The 20,163-nt window shown below is 39.9% G+C and overlaps 1 long non-coding RNA gene across 2 annotated transcripts; it reads right to left on the bottom strand.

Annotated features, from left to right (window-relative positions):
* Positions 1–7,559: 7,559 nt before the first annotated feature.
* LOC310883788 lies at positions 7,560–15,323 on the bottom strand. Of its 2 annotated transcripts, none has more exons than XR_014573863.1 (3): positions 13,440–15,323; positions 11,656–11,811; positions 7,560–11,251 (listed from the first exon to the last, which is right to left on the bottom strand). It is a non-coding gene; the product is annotated as an uncharacterized lncRNA (long non-coding RNA). The 2 variants fall into 2 exon arrangements; XR_014573864.1 differs by having other exon boundaries at positions 11,656–11,746; positions 13,440–15,320.
* Between the last annotated feature and the right edge of the window lie 4,840 nt (positions 15,324–20,163).

Genomic DNA, 20,163 nt, shown 5'->3' with positions numbered 1-20,163 from the left:
CCTCAAAAAGTGCATGAAAACGCTGCTATCTCCAGACATGGCACATCCTGCAGAAGTTGACCTAAAGCACACGGCATCTTTGAGTAAGGCTCTGTCTTTTCTCCTATAACAGCTCCACAGTTGGGAGATGGCTGCCTTGTGCCAAAATACCCACCAGTGATGTATGTGCTGGGCGCTACTGGTAGTGCCATCGTGGTAATGGAAATCAAGTGGCTGCGTGCCCTTTCTGCAAGCTTTGAGTAACCAGGGAAAGTGTGTGGGGCTTGGAGTCACCTATTTCCTCCCCTCCTCAGTGACTTTACCTCCTGGTGTAACTCCTTGGTTTGCTGTGTACCCTCAAGCTACAAAGGAAAAAAAATATCCAATTGGTTTCTGGAGCAAATTTCACTTTTCATAGTCTTGTCATCCAGTCCGAGTGTAACACTCAAAGTAATTATGCAACCATTTCAAAATGTCACTGTGACATATGAGGTAATGCCGCTTTGTGCACAGGCTGGCTTGGGAGCTGCCAGGCTGAGCTCTGCCATGAGTTAGGAGTGAGCAGTGAGTTAGGAGCGAGCACTTGCCTATCTTCCATTTCACAGGGGAACAGGGGTTTCCAGTGCCCAGATGGGATGCCATGGTAAAGAAAAGTCCCTCTGACATGAAGGTCCCCTTTGTTTCTGGACAGTCCTTTAACAAAATGGAGTTTCTTGAGATTCTGACTTGGTAAGGTAAAAGGTTTGCTCATGAGCTGTTCATGGATCCTTCATTTCTATTTCATTCTCATGTAAAGCTGGCTGAGATCAGGTACGAGAGAGTGCTCGTCCATAGCACAGCATGGAATAAAACAAAACTGAAACATTTTATAGCCTTATTGCCAACCCCTCTCCACTGATTTTGACTAAAGTCATCTAGACCCTCCGAGCAAACAAACATGTTTTCTTTTACTAGATCCAACAGTGGTTATTTTATCATTTCTTTTACAATGAGTACATGAAACAAACAAAGCCTGATTAATTCCACAAACTCTTCTTTAACTCCAGTTACAAAACTGCACAGCACAGCAGGCCCATCACGTTCCCTTGGACTAGAGAGGAACAAGAAACTGCCCATCTCCTCCTCTTGCAGGGGGCCAGAGCACATCACCCACGTCAGTTCTGTCCTTATTGGTAGATATTTCTTCATATGGGGCCTGGGCTTGAAGCTTTCACTAAGTGCCAAGGAATAGCCAATCATGAAGAACAGGTCAGCAGAACTAGTGGGAGCGTTTGATCCCTCCTCTGCCCTCCCTGCTCCAATGAACAGGATCTTTGCACTGCACTAAGGTGCCACACACATCTAGGCTCACATAAACAGCTCCAAAACTCAGCCTGTATGTACACCCTGAGCATATGCTTCCACGTAAATGATGTGGGCAGCAGATAAGCCTGGATGTGGGATTCAGGAAAGACTCACGATTAACAGACAACATTGACATGCCTGGGGATGCCAAAGAGCTGTGCCCCATGAAGGCCCCTTTCTCCCAGTGAAACATTTCTTGATAGGAGAGGACACAAATGAGTATTAATACTGTGGTACGTTGTTCCTCTAACCAAATGTCTCTTCTCTGTCTCATCTCTTTCTGAGACGTCCTCACAAAGAACTGCCTCGTTTGGTCTACAGTAAGAGAAAAATATATATATATCTTTCAAAATAAGTGAAGAAGTGTATCCAGGGATCTACAAGTCAGTCCTCCATTAGTTCTTGGGAGGACTATGAAGCAAACCTTCATGCAGGCCTTTTCAGGGCATGCGAAGAGAAAGGGAACAGCAACTGCATGGATTAACAAATGGCAAATACATCAATAGCCTGGACAATGGGACACAATGGGTCTTCAGGCAGTCTCCTGCTGTTGACAAACTGGGAGAAGTGACTGATACACTGGATGACACTTGGTACCCAGATGAGCTGGAGTACTGGGCCAGCAGGAACTCCATGAAATGCAATGAAGTTGAATTGGAAGTCCTGCAAGTGGGGAGTACTAAGCTTTTGTGTGAGGTAGTGAGCCTGAGTTAATGCTGTGCCTTCATGGGAATGAAGGATACACATGTTCTGAGCTGTATTAGCAAAAGCATAGGCAGCAGGATGAGGAACATGGTTATTCCTATCTACTTAGAACTTGTGAGGCTACATCTAGAATACCATGTCCTGTTTTAGGCCCCCTTCAGTTGTAAGGAAAACATTTTACAATAAGGGTGGTTGAGCACTGACACAGGTTATCCATAGATGTGGCACCTCCATCCCCAGAGATGCTAAAAATACAGCTGTACAAGATGCTGAGCAACCTGATCTAACGTCAAAGCTAGCCCTGCTTTGAGCTGAAGGCTGGACTACAAGACCTGCAGATGTCCCTTCCAACCTGAATTTTTCCATAATTCTATGATTTATGATAGCTCTTAGCAAATCTCATGCCATTATGTTGTTGAAAAAAAATGGCCTATACTTTTATAAGGGGAATGTAGGAATACTTCCTATTAAAATTTTGGCAACTACATACATTAATATTTTAAATATATATTTTAACGTTGTTGCTTTCATTATAGTCCCTACTTTCAGGAGAGAAAGAAATTATTAGTAAACATGAATTTTCTAAAATGATTTCATAAAAATGCTGGCAAAAATCTGTGGAAATATGCTGTAAAATAAGCACAAAAAGTATCAATTTCAGATCACAGGGAATGGAAAGATCTTCAGAATGTCAAAAATAGTGAAATAATTTAACTAGCTCTGTAATTTCTATAATGCAATAAACATATGCATTACCTGCTGGGTAGAAACCATGAAGACATTTTCCATTCGAATTAAGCGAATTCAATCCCATAATTTCCATTCTTTGGTGCTCATTTTCCTTAAATTATCTCCTGAAAGAGTTTCTTGGCAAAGATGCTCCCTGGAACAATTCACTTTAAACAAATGTTGCACACATTGCAGAAAAAGCAAATTTCACTTTCATAATTGCCCCACATTCTCACTACAAACTGCAGCATGGGAACAGTAACACTGCATATAACCTATATGCAAGTCTGGACATTTGAGTTTCCAGTAGTATTTTTGATTATTTTCTCACAAACAAGCTACAAACTTCCAGCTGGATAAACCTGGTGTTTTCTTCCCTGCTTATGCTTAACCACTCCTTCAGTACGCTGTTACCTCTGATGTTCCTATCACTAATTCACAAAACCAACCACATTGTGACAAAAAAGTGTCATTTTTATGGGAACACCTGTGAATCTAAATTCATACCTACCTGAGAAATGAAGAGAGTTCTGTAGTATTGGAAGTACCACAGTCTGCACCCTTTCTACCTGCATTACTTCATGGGCCTGTACAAGGCATTGTTAAGACCTTGAGAAACCTAATGTAACTTTGTACTGGGAGTAGTTGGACAGGAGGATCCTTGCAATCTGAATTACTCTGTATATCATTCCACCATATGATGACCCCTTGGGTTTTTCTCTAGAGAGCTCCAGACTTGAGGCTGAAGTAGTGTCCAAGACCATACTGAATGTTCACACAGCAAACAGTTGGAGAATCTCGTCCTGAGATGAGATTTGACCTATATTGTCCTGAGAGTAGAGGCATATCCTCAAGACAGAGTGAATGAATGATGAACAGATTCACAACTTCCACCAAAATCATTGCTTATAAGGCTAGCCAATACTGTGTCACACTGATCTTTCATATTCTCCTTGATCACCTGAATCTAAATCTTATCTCTCATAGTTTGTAGAAGACTTCTCTTTTTCATTCTATGTGCTAAAACATTTTTAGTTATGTGTATTAACAAACATGTTACTAACAGTGTAATATTATTGCTAAGTAAATCTTGAAGTAGATAATATAAGAAAAAAAATAAGAAAAATAATAAAAAACCTGGCAGTAAATTCATTTAATTCAAATGAAAACATACGTATAGAAGATAACAGATTATATATCAAAATACACATATAATAAAATCTGGGTTAGATCTGTGCACATACAGGCAAACTGGTACTAATATTGTTAGGGTTCTTCTTCATTTTGAATATCAGGTGAAGAGTTTTTTGTTTGTTTGTTGTTTTTCCCCTAAAAGTATCTTATTTGTTCTATTCTCCATTTTCTCTCCCTAACTCTATTTATTTATTATGTTTTTCAGATACCAGAAAGCTTTAAAAAAATAATAATAATCTAAATGTTTTCTGGATTACCAACAAAGTAAGGAAATAAACTGTGTTTTAGAAACATTCTTTGCAATATCCAATAACTTTCCAAATTACTCAACTTTCTACTAATTTTAACAGGTTTTCATATCATGCGAAATGCTAAGAAAAAAAAATTTTTTTTTCAGGTAAAAGTTCATTAGACTCATAGAAATACTATTCTAAAGTATAAGTGCTGATCTTCATCTTGTTTTAATAAGTACAATGAAGTCAATATGGTTATGTTTCCTTTCTCCAACTGAGTGAGACTCTGACCTTCAATGTAACATTTACCTCATGTTCTTCATCCACTAATTACTCTAGCCTATAAAAATGATTTGTCTGGCAACATTCAGTCTTGACAAATCACTGCTGGTTGTTTGATCATAATTCTATCATCTTCTAGATGCTTGAAGGTGATTTTCCTTATCATATGTTGAGTTTTGGATTAAAATACTTAAAGAAAGTACTAATTACTAAGTTTTTTGTTTTTTTTTTTGAGGATAACTGTTGTATTTCTGTTCTTTTGCCAGTCATTTCCCAGTACTCTCATCTTTTAAAGCGTAACTGCCCATAGTTTGGTAAGTCTTTTAGCTGCCTAAGACATAGTTCATATTTCCTGACTGTTTTGTCTTTACTCTTAAGTAACCATGTGACAGAAATATGCAAAATTAGTAATAAGATTTTATTTTTTTTTAGAGAAACATTATATAAAGGAGTTCATTAAATCTGCCTCTGAATGGTCACTCATATGTGCATATTCTCACTTCATAATGGAGTTTTTTCCATTTTCTCTTGCATTCATTAAAAGTCAAGAATAAGAATGTTATTTACATGATGTAGAAGAAAGCCAAAAAAGGCAAAAAGCCAAAAATAAGAGAGAAAAAGCTTCTATTCTTTTTAATCTCTGACATTTACACCATACACATACAAGTTCAACCATTGCCCTTTCCAGTTTACTTTCATTACACACCAATAACAAACATCTACTGAGAATAACAAATTCTGAGTAGTCTTGGCTAAGTTTCCTTGCCCTTTCTGTCCTGCATGTATATTCTACATGGGACCTTTGGCGTCCCATTGTAATTTGAAGTCACAATTAATGGAATAATCTTTGTTGAAGATATATTTGCTCTTCACAGTTTCCATTTTGAGGACAGCTACAATCTGCTGTACCTTAATTCTTTTCTACTCTTCACCACATGGCTGAGGTTGGAAGGGACTTCTGAAGACCACCTGGTCCACCCCCCTGCTCAAGAAGAGATATCCAGAGCTGGGTGCCCATGTAAAGTGGCTTTTGAAGATTTCCAAGGAGAAGGCTCTACAACCTCTCACTGACACAATCTGTGCCAGTTTTCCATCACCCACACAACACAGAAGTTTTTTGTGACGTTCAGATGGAAATTCCTGTGTTCCAGTATGTGCCCATTGCCCCTGGCCACCACTGAAAAGAGCCTGGCTCCATCGTCTTTGCACCCTCCCTTCAGGTATTTATAGACATTGATGAGAATCCACTGGAGCCTCCTCTTCTCTAGGCTGAGCAGTTCCAGCTCCCTCAGCCTCTCCTCATACGAGAGGTGCTCCAGTCCCTTCATCATCTTCATGGCCCTTTGTTGGACTCTGTCCAGCATGTTTATGCCTCTCTCGTACTGGGGAGCCCAGAATTCAACCCAGAACTCCAGGTGTGGACTCACCAGTGCTGAGTAGAGGTGAAGGATCACCTTCCTTGACCTTCTGGCAATATTCCTCAGTGCAGACAAGGATACCATTAGTCTTTGCCACAAGAGCACGTTGTTGGCTCATGGTGAATTTGTTATCCACTGGAAACCTCACACCTTTTTCTGCAAAGTTACTTTGCATCTAGTTTGTCCCCAGCAGGTATTGGGGTTGCCGTTCCTCAGGTGCAGGACTTTGCACTTCTTGTTGAACTTCATGAGATTCTTCTCAGCCCATTTCTCCATCCACTTCTCTCCACTCATTTTAAAGCTTCAGTCCTGTGTCTGTTAACGTCAGTGGGATTTTTTCTGTTCACATTAAAGAGGCAAGTTTTATATTTCTAAATTAATCAAAATTTTCAGAAATTAATTATCTATGCAGTCTTACAATGAGTAAATCTTCTCCTTGTTCTGATGAATCAGAATAGGTTTTGGTTGCTGTCTTTTCCATTATTCTCAAATAAGCACTGAGCAACACAGCCAACCCCACTGAAGTTGACAGAAATATTCCTCATTGACCTCCATCCATGGAAGATGGACCAGGACCATGGGTAGGTAGTACTGTAAATGGTTAGCCTGAACAACAAATATATAGATATATTTGTTACATTTTTTCTTAGGTGGATAAGAAGTGATTTTTCATTTCATGTAAGAGGATACTGAGATGAAGTTTTAAAGCAAAATTTTCCTCTACTGTCTGAGAAAAAAAAGAAATGTGGCTGCTGCTCTCATATGTTTACCAGATTTAAGTTACTCACCTCTCCAAAGTCCATTAAGAAATGATACATTTTTATTTATTATTTTGCCAGACAGCAAGAATGCAACCTTTCCTGTACTACTCCATCAATTACTTCATGGCTAGAGTGGAAAGGTTACTGCATTCAGAGGCCAAAGGGTGATTTACTCCACACAGCTAGTACAGCTAACAGAATCCTTGGCTTATTTAGCAGAAAGACAGGTATCTGCTAACAGACAGGCAAAAATTTTTGAAAAACTGTCAGTGAAGAAATGACTCATGTTTTGGGCAGTCCCCAAAAATCATATTTAAATTGAAGGGCACTTCAATCTGAAGAATGTAGCTAGTGTGATTCAATGGCAGCAGTGACTTCAGTAGCAGTTTGGGAAGTATCAGGTTTCCTGATCGCTTTGGGAGATGTGGAAAGTAGATCTTTAGTGAATGCAGTGATACAATCTCAAATAGCTCAGACCATAATCTCAGATAGTTTCTGTGAACACCAGCAAATGTTTCTTTCAATAGACATGACCCTCATCCTGACCTTTCATGATATCTTAAATTCAACTGCTTCTCTCTTCCTCTAATAGCCAAAATCTTCCTCCATGAGTTTCCACTGGACAGATATCTTCAGGTACATTAAGGTAATCTCTTTAAAGTTTGCAGAAAATCACTACCAGTTATGATATACAAGAGTGGGCCATATGGAAGTCAGTTGTAACTTCTTAATCCTGGGCTTCCTCATCCTGAATGCTTGCACCAGTGAAAACTGTTTTTCAGTGAAAAACACTCTCCTAGGAGATGCTCAGTGGAGGGAGTAAAACGTTTCCATTCTGACCTAGAACAAAGGACCATATAGCAAAGCTAAAGGTGTCAGAATGAGAAAACAGTTCAGTATATGTTTCTCACCACACAGGTAGATTTTGTTTAAGTAATTTCACGATCATAGCACAATTAATATTAAAAAAAAAAAAGAAGAAAAAGAAGTCTAAATAAGATTCATCTTCTGATATTAGTATTTAAGGGTTCTGCTGTTTAAAAAGCTATTTTGGGGGGATACAGACATCAGGTTAATATAGAGATTCCCTAACGTGGTACCAGTCTGATACTGTGTTTAACAGAACACCGCTATGCTAGCCTGCTGGTACACTGGATTACTGTCCATGTGCTGAAATAGCCTTAAATAATCAATTGAGGAAATATCAGGGCACTGCCATATATGCAGTGATATGAACATTATAGCCATCATCTTACCTCCCCCATGAATGTGTATTATTTCTTCAACTACTACAGCATTTTTCAGGAGGAGCCCATCAGGAACTACAGAAAAGGCTGTGCAGCCAAAAGCAAAAAGTTTGAGTGATACGACAAAACTTCTTTCACTGGCATTACTGACCCATGGAGCTGCACACATTCTCAAAAGATAATAAACACAAAGATGAAAGAAGAGATTACAAACTGCAATATTTTTCTTATTAGCACAGTAAGAACTCCACTGATGAGAACAGACCTTGAAAGCTTCATGAACAACGAGGAATGAAAAAGAGCATAAAGACAGTATTGGAAAAATATGGGAATGAAGTAACTTCAGGGCAAAGATCATCAACAGTGAAATCAAGGACAATTTTCACATAGATTTTTTTTCAAGATGGCAGCTGCTCTAAGGAGTTGATCCAAAGCTTACTGAATTCAATAGAAAGATTTAACTTCAGTGGACTTGGGATCATTTTAGCTTTTGGCTGAGAGAGTCACATTACTCCAAGTTAAAAGACAGAAGACTTGGCAAAGAATAACTGAAGCTACAGCACATTTAGGGTCAAAAGACCTTAAGTGCTGGACCAATTCATCCCTTGTGTGATTCCACCATACCCAGAGCATTTGCAGAGTCAGTTTTGTACTGACTGATGATGCCTGTTGTAATTTTCAATGACTTCAGCATGCAAGCCAGGGTAGAATTTGACCCAGTGGATGAGAATGTACTGTAAAGTTTAGTTCATTTGAATACAATAGTCTTATTGGTTTAAATAACTGCAGAAGTTTTTCTTAACACATTAAAAGGCTATATTTTATGACTATAACCTCACAGCTATGAAATATAGTTCTCCAATGATATAAATATGAGATATAACTTTCTTCCCAACAGCTGCTGGTGGGAATTTTCCTGTTTCTGAAATAAATATTATATGCATACATACCATACATGGAGGGGAAGAAAGAGCAATAGGAAATACAATGAACTGACTCAAGATGTGTTATTTATTTGCACACATTATTAATGATCTCATAGCTCAGAAGTGGTGGAGGGAACCTGAGCCACTTGCGAATTATGAAAGGTCATCAATAACTCATAGCAATATATGACACATCCATTCAGGTCATCCAGACTTACTCGATGCTTGGGTCTGTTTATCTAACACCAGTTTTAGTTTAGTCTGTACTGTGTGTTGATTTCATAGTACATCATGTAGCAATGAGACCTCTTGGCCACAGTCCCATGTAAAATGACTGAGTTTGAAGTATAAGAGAACCTGAAGCAAATTTTCAGAGTATCGATTGAGCTGAACCACACATATCTACTTCCAGTGACATGTGTGATCATTAAGTAACTTAGATATAAATATATCACATTGGGTGTGTGCACGTGCGCCTGCAAAAACACACGTTTCATAGAGCTGAAACTCAAAACTTTTCCTCTGTGCTTGTCTCTCCCCTTAAGAAACTGAAAGAGCAAGCATGCAAGAGATTACTTTGATAGTAATATCACATGACAGCCAAGTACTACAGAGATGAGCATAGCATAAGAATGAAATAAATTACGATCCAATTTTTCTAATGTCTTTAAAGAAATAAAAAGATATTTTGTTCTCAGTCACATATCTGAAACCAAACAATTACTTATAGCCCATATATACAAAAGGGTATAATTTACCTCCACTATTCTTAAAAATAGTATAGGCTATATTTATACATGTTTTAATTACAGCTGCTTTGATATAGCTCACAGGTTATAAACCATACTTGAAAACAGGATTCTGAAAAATATGAGTTCAAATGGGTTTTATCCAAGGAATCGTAATAAACTGGTTAAAAAATATTAAACTCCTCTGCTAGTTCCTCTAATCCTGTTGGTAATACTCACTATATCAAACTGGCCAACCGTGCCCATTATTGACTGCCAGAAGTTCATGGCAATACTCTGGGGCAGAGCTCACTTCTTCCAGCCCCAAATACCCATATGCTTATTACTTCTTGAGCTAATGGAAACTCAGTGTGCGAAATCTGTGGCACGTGGCACACCATAGGGAGCTGTGATGAACACACATTTTAGGCAGTGCTGCATACTTATAAGGTGCCTAGTGCTAGCACTGTCATCACTACTCACACGTGCAAATTCTCAGTACAGATCAGCATCCAACAGCTATATGGCAAGACAGGATGCATTTTAGTGACCTACAGATGTGCTTTTTGGGATGGCTGCAAACACTTAGGTCTTTGGACAAGCTCCCCACCTGGCTCTGCATCAGCCCAAACGCTGCATACACTGTTTTGTAGTGTTTTTACATTAACTTGTCATGGGAAAAAAAAAAATCAAAAAAATATCCAGAACAAAATCCTCTGAGTACTTCTCACATCCCATGTGCTGTTTGAGGCAGACAGAGACCAAAGTCATTTATCTACACAGTTGTTCTGCCTTCTGACAAAAAAGACCAAGCCAAAGGGTCTTTGATATCAAAGAATAACTAATTCCATGTATGCAATTCTTGGTCTTTCCAAGGGCTTTAATCAAACTCTCATGGTAAGTCATTAGAACATTTTGTTTACAAATCCAACCATGACACAAACGTTGCTTTCATCTGGGCAGGAGAGCAGCAGTCAGGCAACCAACAATATAAAGCAAACCTTTCTAAAGGCTGCTGGGCACTACTACGTCACAGGAGAAAGTGAGTGTTACCTATTTACTGCCAGAAGAGAAATTGGTCTTTCAGGAAGAAAACACGGTACTAACTTTTGCTGGCAAAACCTTCCCTCACCTTAATAGCAAATGTGCCTATCTAGAAAGCGTATCATGACACCCTGCAATTAATTTTAGTGTTTTCTCCCTCACCTGGTTGTCTTTCCATTTAGATAGTTTCTTGCCTTTTTTTTTTTTCCTTCATTCCCCTCAAAATTGCCTTAAAACTGTTGAGTCTTCAGGTTATCATAAGACTTTTTTTTTTTTTTTTCCCAAACAGGACAGATAATTTTCTCTAAGCAAAAATAAATAATTGGTTTTTACATAAGGACTTTGTAACCTCCCATTGAGTAGGTTCTCTGTTGTGAAGTCTTAAGGAGATTCCTGGATCTATGGTCAGCTAAAATGTCATTGAGAATCCTCCACTAAAGCCATATGCATCAGACCACCAGTATAACAGGGTGGCAGCACGGAGGACCTCTGCACAGCAATGTAGGGTTTTTGCTAAGTCAGATGCTGGCACTGTTCATCCAGAAGCAGAGGAACTACCTGACACGTATCTGATGCACAGACTTTGTTAAATACGGTAAAAGGTGTGAGCCATAGGTATTCCTTTGTAGAAGACAGACGTTTCCAGCCAGTAACATCCTTCCTAAAAGGTAAAAATTGATAAGTGATTAGAAAACAGCCACAAGAATAATCTAATTGATTGAAAATAAAAACCATTGGGTATAAGTAAACAGAAACTATCAGAAACTGAGATGAGTGGCAAAACAAAGCTCCCATCACAAATAAAAAAGCTCAGAGAAGTGCAATTTTGCAATTTCTCCACTCCACTGATTTGAACAGAACCACCAGGTTTAAAGCCTGTAGGGGGCTGCTAGGATGGCTGAAGTACTACCAGAATATATTTCCATATCAGATTTGTGTTTCAGAAGATGTTAAATGCAGGGTAAAAAGAAAGCACACAAACACACTCTTTCAATAGGATGCCCACTCTATCCTAAGCTTTAAAGCCAGCTCCAAAAACTAGACTATATTCAAGCTGCCTCTTACCCTGTGAGAGGATGATCCTCTGGGACCAAGGGGAGATCATTTACAGAGGTCTAGAGAAGTTCACATTTCAGCTACCAGCATTGCTTCTGGCCTGGGGATAAACAGAGACCAGCAGTCCACAGAGCTTCCCACAAGCCTCCAACTCTTTGGAGCCAGCTGTAAAAACCGTAAGTCAAAAAAAAAAAAAAAAAAAGCAGGCAAAGAGCCTGTTGGTTTTTGTTTTGCTTTGTTTTACAGCTAGCACTTCTTCCAGTTATTACATGAGCACACTGAAGTCTGATCAGATCTTAGGAACCTGTTTCTGACGTCACCACATTAAATATATTGCTCCATTTCTGTCAATTAATATCAAATCACTGCTGATTTATGTTACTATTAGATCAGAATTAGGCCATTGAACTGTTTAATATGACTGTGGAAGTCAGGTGCTCTGAGTGCAGTGTTGATGGGTCCTATGCACATACTTGAGTACAACAAAACAGAATACACCAGAGCCTGACTAACATGATCCTGGCATGAGACCAGGATCTAAGCCTTGTTTTTCTCATCCATACATCATCACCACATTTTTCAAGTGCCACTGTCATTAAGTTAAGATACAAAGCAATCCATCATTTAAACCCATTATGTAAACATTTTTGGGTCAAAAAGATGACCTTCCATATAACTATATGTGAAAAGAACGTTTTCCCAATGTGGCAAAAAGAACTAAGCAGATGAATACAGACACTACCAACAAGCATCTCTACAAACTTCACCACTAATTAATTCTGATTTCCAATGAATTTTTGCTTCATGGTTGATTGAATCTTCAAACAAATCACAACAATGAACTCATTCTCACGTCACCTACGGCCCCACCAAAATAACATCAGCTTCCTCATCTCTTCTCACTGCAGGACTTCTTAGTCCTCTACTGCAACATTCTAATGCCCTTCCTATCATCTCTTCTCCTACCCATATCTTTCAACCACTTTGTCTAGCTTGCTGGTGGGCCAAGAGACATCAAGATCTTTGTAGTGGCCAGAGCTACATGAACATAGTTTGACTGGCCAGGACAAGTGTTAATTTCTCAACTAACTGGTCAAGAGTCACCTTTCCACAGCCCATTCCACCATAGCATTGCAACGATCTTGTGACAAATTCTGTCTCTCATCTCTTTCAGAATGACAAAACATGGCATAGTGGGGGCCAAATAAATGGGGAACCATGTGCTTTCACTATACTTCTCACAAACTTTTTGAAGAAACTTTGTATGTTGGAGTCTTCCACTTCTCTTTTAAAGCTTGATGAAATCAGATAATGAATTGAAGAGTTCACAGCAAGGAAAAGGACTGACACACCCAAAATGCAACTGTATAACATCATCTCTTTACTCTGAGAACTAGTGTAAATATCACACAAACAGACACAGCTTTATAATAAAGATTATAGACTGCTTACAGTTTCAAACACTGTTAGATATGTGATTTTCTTGGAAGCATTCAAAACAGTAAGTTCATGCATCATTCAAGCTGATAAGGAAAACCTGGGAGTTGCAGAGATAGTTAACATTGCCCCCCTCCACTACATTATTTTGGCCAGCTGAACGAGACTTTCTTTAGCTGCTCTTTATTTGTCATATCTAAAAATAAAAATGATGAGAGCCAGCAAATACCTAGGGTCTCCTTGAAGCCTCATGCGGGGTTTAGAGGAACAAAAATGTACATTCAGCACACAGACTCAAGATCTTCTGTTAACAATAAAGTTCCAATACTTTCACAAGCCCTGATGTCAATAATTACCTTTCAGCTTCAGAAAGGCCATTCTGCGCTCAGGCTTTTGCTGCTGTCGTGAACAATTTCTTGTTCCCTGTTCAAGCCATGGGCATTGCAACTGTTCCCAACCACACTGAATTCTAGTCAGTATTTTTGACATCTAATGTTTTTCTTCACTTAATTTATTTAGGCATTTGTAACAGATGAGGGAATGACAACAGCTGATAAAGACAACAGCAGAAAGGAACTCCAGCTGAACAAGTTAATTCACGATCCCACTTAAAAATCAGGCTGTTCTGATTATCACCTTCCTCTCCTTTGATTTCAGCATGATTTTTGGTAACCAAGCTTCTCACAAACTCCTAGACCCAGCAAATAATATTTTAAAATTAAACCACTTGAAAATGGAAGTAAATGCTTTTAAATATAGTCTATTGCCTCTCTCCTCGAGACAGCTGCTAATAAAATGTGGATGGTGTGGAAAAAAAGAGGAGAATGAAACAACAAATTGTTTTTCTTGTGTAAATCAGTAAGATTAGATAGAATGGCTAGGTATAATTGAAAAACAAGCACTCCAAAGATATATGGCATTTGTTCCTGCTCATGGTATTTCATGATAGTGAATGTTTGGAAATAACCACCAATTCTTTTCAACCCAGCAGGCACAGAGCCTGTTAGTCAACATGCCAGGATGCTTTATTACCATGGGGAGTTTGGGCCAGTCCATCTGTACCACTACTTGAAGATGGAGAGTTGTCCTCTGGTAGTTAGTACATTTTCACCTCAGTCAAATTAAAGAGATCCAGTGCATTCATTCTCATTAAAAAAGAAATGTGGCACTTCACAATTTCTCCAGTTCAGGGCTGTAAAAGAACTTCAAACATCAGAATAATTTTCTAAAAGTAATGAGTTTCCTCATTCTAGTGGGTGCTACAGCCCTGGTAATAAAGCATCTTTGCTAAGAACTGCTGTCTGCAGACTGATTCATTCTGGTGGCACGAGGGAGAGATTCAGACTGGGAGCGCTCTGCAGGGAATCTGTGACAGTCTTTCATCAGCTGCATATTCTTGACTTATAGAAACAAAAACAAAGGCATATTGTGAAGATCATGGAGCCTTATTGCTGGGCTACAGTGTTTTAGCTGAAGATTTCATACTCCCATACAACAGCATGCTTGAGAAAAGGGTGCCGTATAAACTTAAAATCAAGTGTGAGATTTCTGTCTCCATCGCTGTCTGTACAAATCAAGGAAATCTCAATTATTCTCCCCTGAGGCATGTTGGGGATTGTGCTTTTCTCTTAACAGACCCACTCTACTCCTTTGAAGTGGCAAGCGGAGACAGTGGCTTGCCTCTCTAGGGTAATATACATAATGAATGTGTGCACATACAACTGCCTCCTTTCTTGGCGTATCTGCAAGAAGCTTGTGCCAGATTCTGCTCCAGACCGTACCATTGTAAATCTCGAGTGATTTAAACAAGAATCATTATCTTCTTTCAGCTGGGAAGAGTAAGTGGCCAACAGGCTCCTACAGCAGTCTGGCCTAAGCAAAGTGTCTAAGACTTTTTTCTGAAGACACCAAAGAGAAACATCTTCAGAAGGCAATCCAAGGACACCTAGCTCCTTGCCTTACTGCTAGGCTCTCCCAAGTAGTTTCAACCCATGGAGAGGCAGGAACCTGGGTTATGGCCACCTTCCCTTTCCATCACACCCTCTGACACTGCTGGGCCTCCTGGGGGAAGTTTTCCTGCTCCTTGGAGTGTGGGAACCACAGGCATTTCTGGCACTCGGATGCAATGCTTTCAATATACTCTCCCCTCTGCCCACACCCACATTCAGCATAAAAGACAGTGTTTTCCATCAACACTTATCAAAGTGCCAGTGCTCTGAGAAGAAAAATTAGTGGGGGAGGGGTTACTCAGCTGAAGAAAATGCAACCACTGCCGTCAGCCCATTGAAAACTCTTCTAAAAGCTTTTTTTCTTCCATATTCCCTACCAGAGTGCCAAACAAACAGTAATTAAAATATATATTATGCTCAGAGCCACAGATTATTCTTCCCACTGGATTTCTTGAGTGGTTCTCCTGTCTTCTTGCATCAGTGTTTCAGGCTGTGAGCTCTCTGAGACATGACTTTCATTATCTCTGGGTCATTAGCAGCTCATAACTCAACGTCAGATAATACCGATAAGGAGAGACAAAGGGCAGACCCTTTTCAATTTGTGGAGCCAAATGTATTGCACTGCATTGTGTAAAGTCAAAATTGTATGCATTAGTTACCAAGCAGTGACAATGTTGGACAGTTGGCTGGTTGAGAGAAGTAGATGTCACGGCATGTTGCATTCAACAGCAGGATTCACACAGCAGCTTAAAGGCACTCATTGAAGGCGAGCCAGAGTCAACGATGTGTCTGCACAGGTCTTGGTCACCAGAACAGAATCCAAGACCCAGATCTGTTCCTTTAACTAGAGCAGAGTTGTAGCTTCAGAAAAATCATCTAAAAATAACCCCCAAAATCTCCAAAACTTGTACTTCTCAGTGGCCAATAGGAGCCACGAGCCACGGTGATGTGTCTGGCTGGACTCCTGTCCCACTTTGGAGCTTGCGCACTAAATGCACAAGGTGTCTCAAGATACCTGGATCTTGCAGTGTGCTTCATAGGGTCTGTGTTACCTAGAAAAGCAGGCAGGCTTAGGCTCAATTTTTAATAATCTCAGCATTGTATATGGGAAATACCTGCTCTAACAGATAACTTCATCCAGAATAGGAGAACACAAGGATGTGTGACTTTGTAACCTAGCAGTCAAGCTCTCATGACTATTTTTTTTTTTTTTTGAATCCAGGGTCTGTTTAAATGGAAATTTATGAGCAGTCCTTGGAGTGCAGACCAGCCCCAGGTGCACCACACCGGCTGAATGCCCTCAGCCCTAGCAGTCTGAGTAATCTTCCCCCTTGGTTTTCATTCCAGCCATATGAATCCTGTATAATTTGCAATACCATAGCACTGCTTCCATAGGAAGGATTGGAAGAGGCCTCCCACACAGCCCTGCTTTCAAGGGCATGATTCAAGGTACTCTCCACTTCAGCAACTAATGTGGTTTTGAATGCCCTGAGGCTGATGAGAGGGGTGTACCCAACTTTTCTGCCCCTTACTCATAGCACCTAACTCCCAGCCTAATATGTAACGTCGCTCTTTTTTTTTTCTTTTTTTTTTCTTGTTTTTAAATGAGGCAAATACTATAGATGGTAAGCACCCTCTTGTCTCATGTTTTTTGTGCATGGTGCAAGCCTCCACGATCACATCCCTCAGGTGACCATAAGAAATACCACTCTGACGACCAGGAATGTGATGCAGGCCAAAGGGTATGTGATTCTGTTGGCATCTAAAGGTTTTGCAGGACCAAAAGGGAGATGGACAGATGAGGAACTTGCTGAGAGAGTGAGTTTGGAGATCACCAATTTAGATTCATTCACCTAAAACCTACTAAAGTGCCAAGAACCTTATCATACATCTGGCACCGTGTGGTTTTCTTGCAGTTGCCAGAACTGACATCCTCTTCAGGGGCACTAATGCTTCTCAACAAACCTCACCCAGCCAGCTGACACAGGGCTCCAATGCTCGCCATTCACCACAACTTCACTTCTAACCCGTGGAAGCAACCAAAAGGCAGACATCAAGGTGAAAGATTCTCCAGGCTAGTTAGTTCCCTAGGAAGATCAGCTACTGCATTGCAAGCAGCTTATGGTTTTTTTGGCTAAAAGGTGCTTATGAAATGAAATAACTTTTTCCACATGAATTTCAGAACCTTGTTTTGTCAGCAGAAAAAAAAAGTTCAAGATAGTTTAGGGATTTTTTAATCATTATGGCGGTCATTTTTCTTTGCAATATTTTATTTCTTTTCTTTTCCTTCAAACGGCTATTGTGCTTTAAAACCTCCTTGGTTAAACGGAGTGAAAGGCGACTTTCAGTTTTGATCCTAGACAGACACTGCTGAACCTTGTTTAATTGGTCTGGATTTTGTTGCTAAATATATTTTTTAAATGAATGCCACATCTTCGCAAGGGTGCTAGGGGAAGGAATGGAAATAGAGTATTATACAACCTGCTGAAATTCTTTGTTGCTGTGGTGTAACATGCTACTTCCTTAAATTTCCTCTCTCCCACTACATACACATTTGAACACATTAGGTAGCCAAATTGTTTTAAAAACTGGAGAAACTCCTGTTTCTGAAATTATCCTACATTTAAATCACTCTATAGAGAACATTATCTGGAAAATTTCTAAGTGAAAAATGGGAAAGTTCAGCAAAGGAAAAATGAAAAATAGATTTACCTCTTTTTAATTCAAAGAAGTTAAATTTTCATTTGTCAGAGCTGAACTTGTCCCAAAGTGAAGGATGAAGGATGAAAAAGAATGAAGGAAAAAAAGAAACAAATGAGAATGTAACATATTTATGTAACAGCAAGTTGCCCTTCAAATTGGGGAATGGGGAATAGGAATACCATTTCCAACATGTAAGAAAGTGTAGCCACTTCAACTTAGGTGTAACCCATGTGTTTGCAGGGTACAGGTAGGTGGCAATTCTACCAGTACTTGGTCAAATATTAACAATGCAAATTTGCCTCCCTGTAGTCGGAAGGAAAAGTAAAGTGTATTGTTTCTGTGATGGACTCCTGTGACAAGATGGAGATGCTGATCCCTCCAGAGGTCAACAAGCTACAGATACTACAAAGCATAGAGTGCCAGCGGGAAACCCTGAAACTCCAGAGGGAGTTTTATGGAGTCAGAGGAGGCTTTCTGTATGTAGGTTGTCATGAATATGAGTGTGGGAGTCAGGCTTATATAATCAAGATATCAGGAAGAGGATCTGAAACAATGGTGTCTCCACTATTGCTGCTGCTGATGTCCAAAGATTCCATCATGGGACTCCTGATACTCACTTCACTTTGCAGGAGGAACTGTTTCACTGAGCTGTTGGAGCTGATCAAATAAATATCACAGGCAGAATTTGCACCTTGACAGCAGCAGCGTTACCTACAATGATGAGATCAGTGAAAGGGACTATTTTCCCCTGCTGGCAGCCCGCTGTTTCCTAGGTGATTCAGGACTATTCACAGCATTTACACCATGATAAAGTAGGATTGACTGTGGGCAAGTCAATTCAGTATGTGATTTCAAAAAAAGACACTTTGGACTTTCTGGAAACAGACAATTTAAAAAGACAATTTGAAACCATAGGCCTTGTTTTCATGATAAGGGTCTGCTGCCATCTCCAGCTCAGTTGTCTCCATTGCTGAGTCTCATGGCTTCAATCTGGTGAAGCAAGCACCATGTTCTTGACATCTCAAATGGGATGTCCACCTGCACTGCTGCACAGAGAGGCCTGAAGGGTAGGTCTGAAGCTGAGGTAGCCAGCAGCCTTCATAACCCACCTGGAGCAACACCTAACCTGCCATTGCTAATCCATAGAAGACACTTAATCTCTGGCCAGAGTTGACAGTGCAACCCAAGGGCAAATCTACCTGTGGTGCAGGCGGTTCCCAGGTTTCCCACCAGCCATCTTCCTTGTAGTTACTGCTTCAGGTTGGAAAGGCCTGAAAGCAAATGGGATCCATCTTGGAAGAGTCACGATAGTGCAAGGACAGGAGGCATTTGCCCACAGCCCAAGCACAGCCGGTGTTCCTGCAGTCCTGAGCCCCAAGGCAGATGCAGTACACAGGGAGTCATGACAGGAATAGATCCCTTGCTAAGGAAATACAAAAGCTGCAATCCCTACCTTGTTAAATTGACCTCTGTGACTTAAATCATCAGTTAACTCATCATGTACCCACACTTTCCCCCCAAACATCCTTCCCTGTGACAGTAAGGAGGTTATGAAGGATGCATAAAGTAACACACATAGTAGTATTTATGAACAGTTCTGTCCCTGATATTTTAGAGGTGTGTGTGAAGGAAAGAGGTTTGATTATCTTCTTCCTTGTAAAAGTTTTATTCTAGGGTTACTCTACCAGGAGTGAAAAGAGTAATGAGTTTTAACAGTCCTGCTCTGAAGGCTTTTTCCGCTGGATAGACAGACTGTGTTTTATGATTATGATCAATGGGGAGGAGAAGTTTTTATTTCTTCTTTTCACTTGCACCATCCACACTGGTGCCCCTGGAAAATACAAAACAGTCATGAATGGGGGGTTGTAAAGCTGTTACCATGGGATGGTGTCAAAGCAGCACTGGAGATGGAAAGTTAATTCTTATAACAATGTTTTAAGTGGGACAAAGCAGAGCATGGGATTACAGCATGGAAAGAGAAGGCACATTCAGGAAGGTCACTGTTTCATTCAACCAATTTGAGGTCAGGGCAAGGTAGGGCAGCTGGAAAAGAGAAATGGAAAATGTCCTTTAAATGGCTTTATTAATGATGACAGGATCTAGTGCTGAGAGCGGGAGGAGAAAAACATTATTCTTTTGACCAGCATTTAAAACCAGTCACGTCTCCAGATGAACACAGTAAATGAGTATTCCTTCAAGCAATGGATAGTGAGAAAGACTTTAAAGCAGATTTATAGGATGCTCATAGCTTCTTCTTTCATGTTTTTCTGTGTCCATGAGACAAATAGTAAGGGTCATGGCTGTTCATGCTAGTAAATATAATAATAAATTAAATATGCTAAGGACCAGTCTCTGGCCCTGAGGCCAGCAGACCAGGAGCAGCCCATATCTAACTACCTTTACTCTCTTTACAGCAGCTCCTAACTAC

This window comes from Anser anser (genome assembly GCF_964211835.1).
Source record: "Anser anser genome assembly, chromosome: 1".
NCBI classification, from domain to species: Eukaryota; Metazoa; Chordata; class Aves; order Anseriformes; family Anatidae; genus Anser; species Anser anser.
The sequence above is the reverse complement of the archived record's forward strand: the minus strand, read 5'-3'. Positions and strand labels throughout refer to the sequence as shown.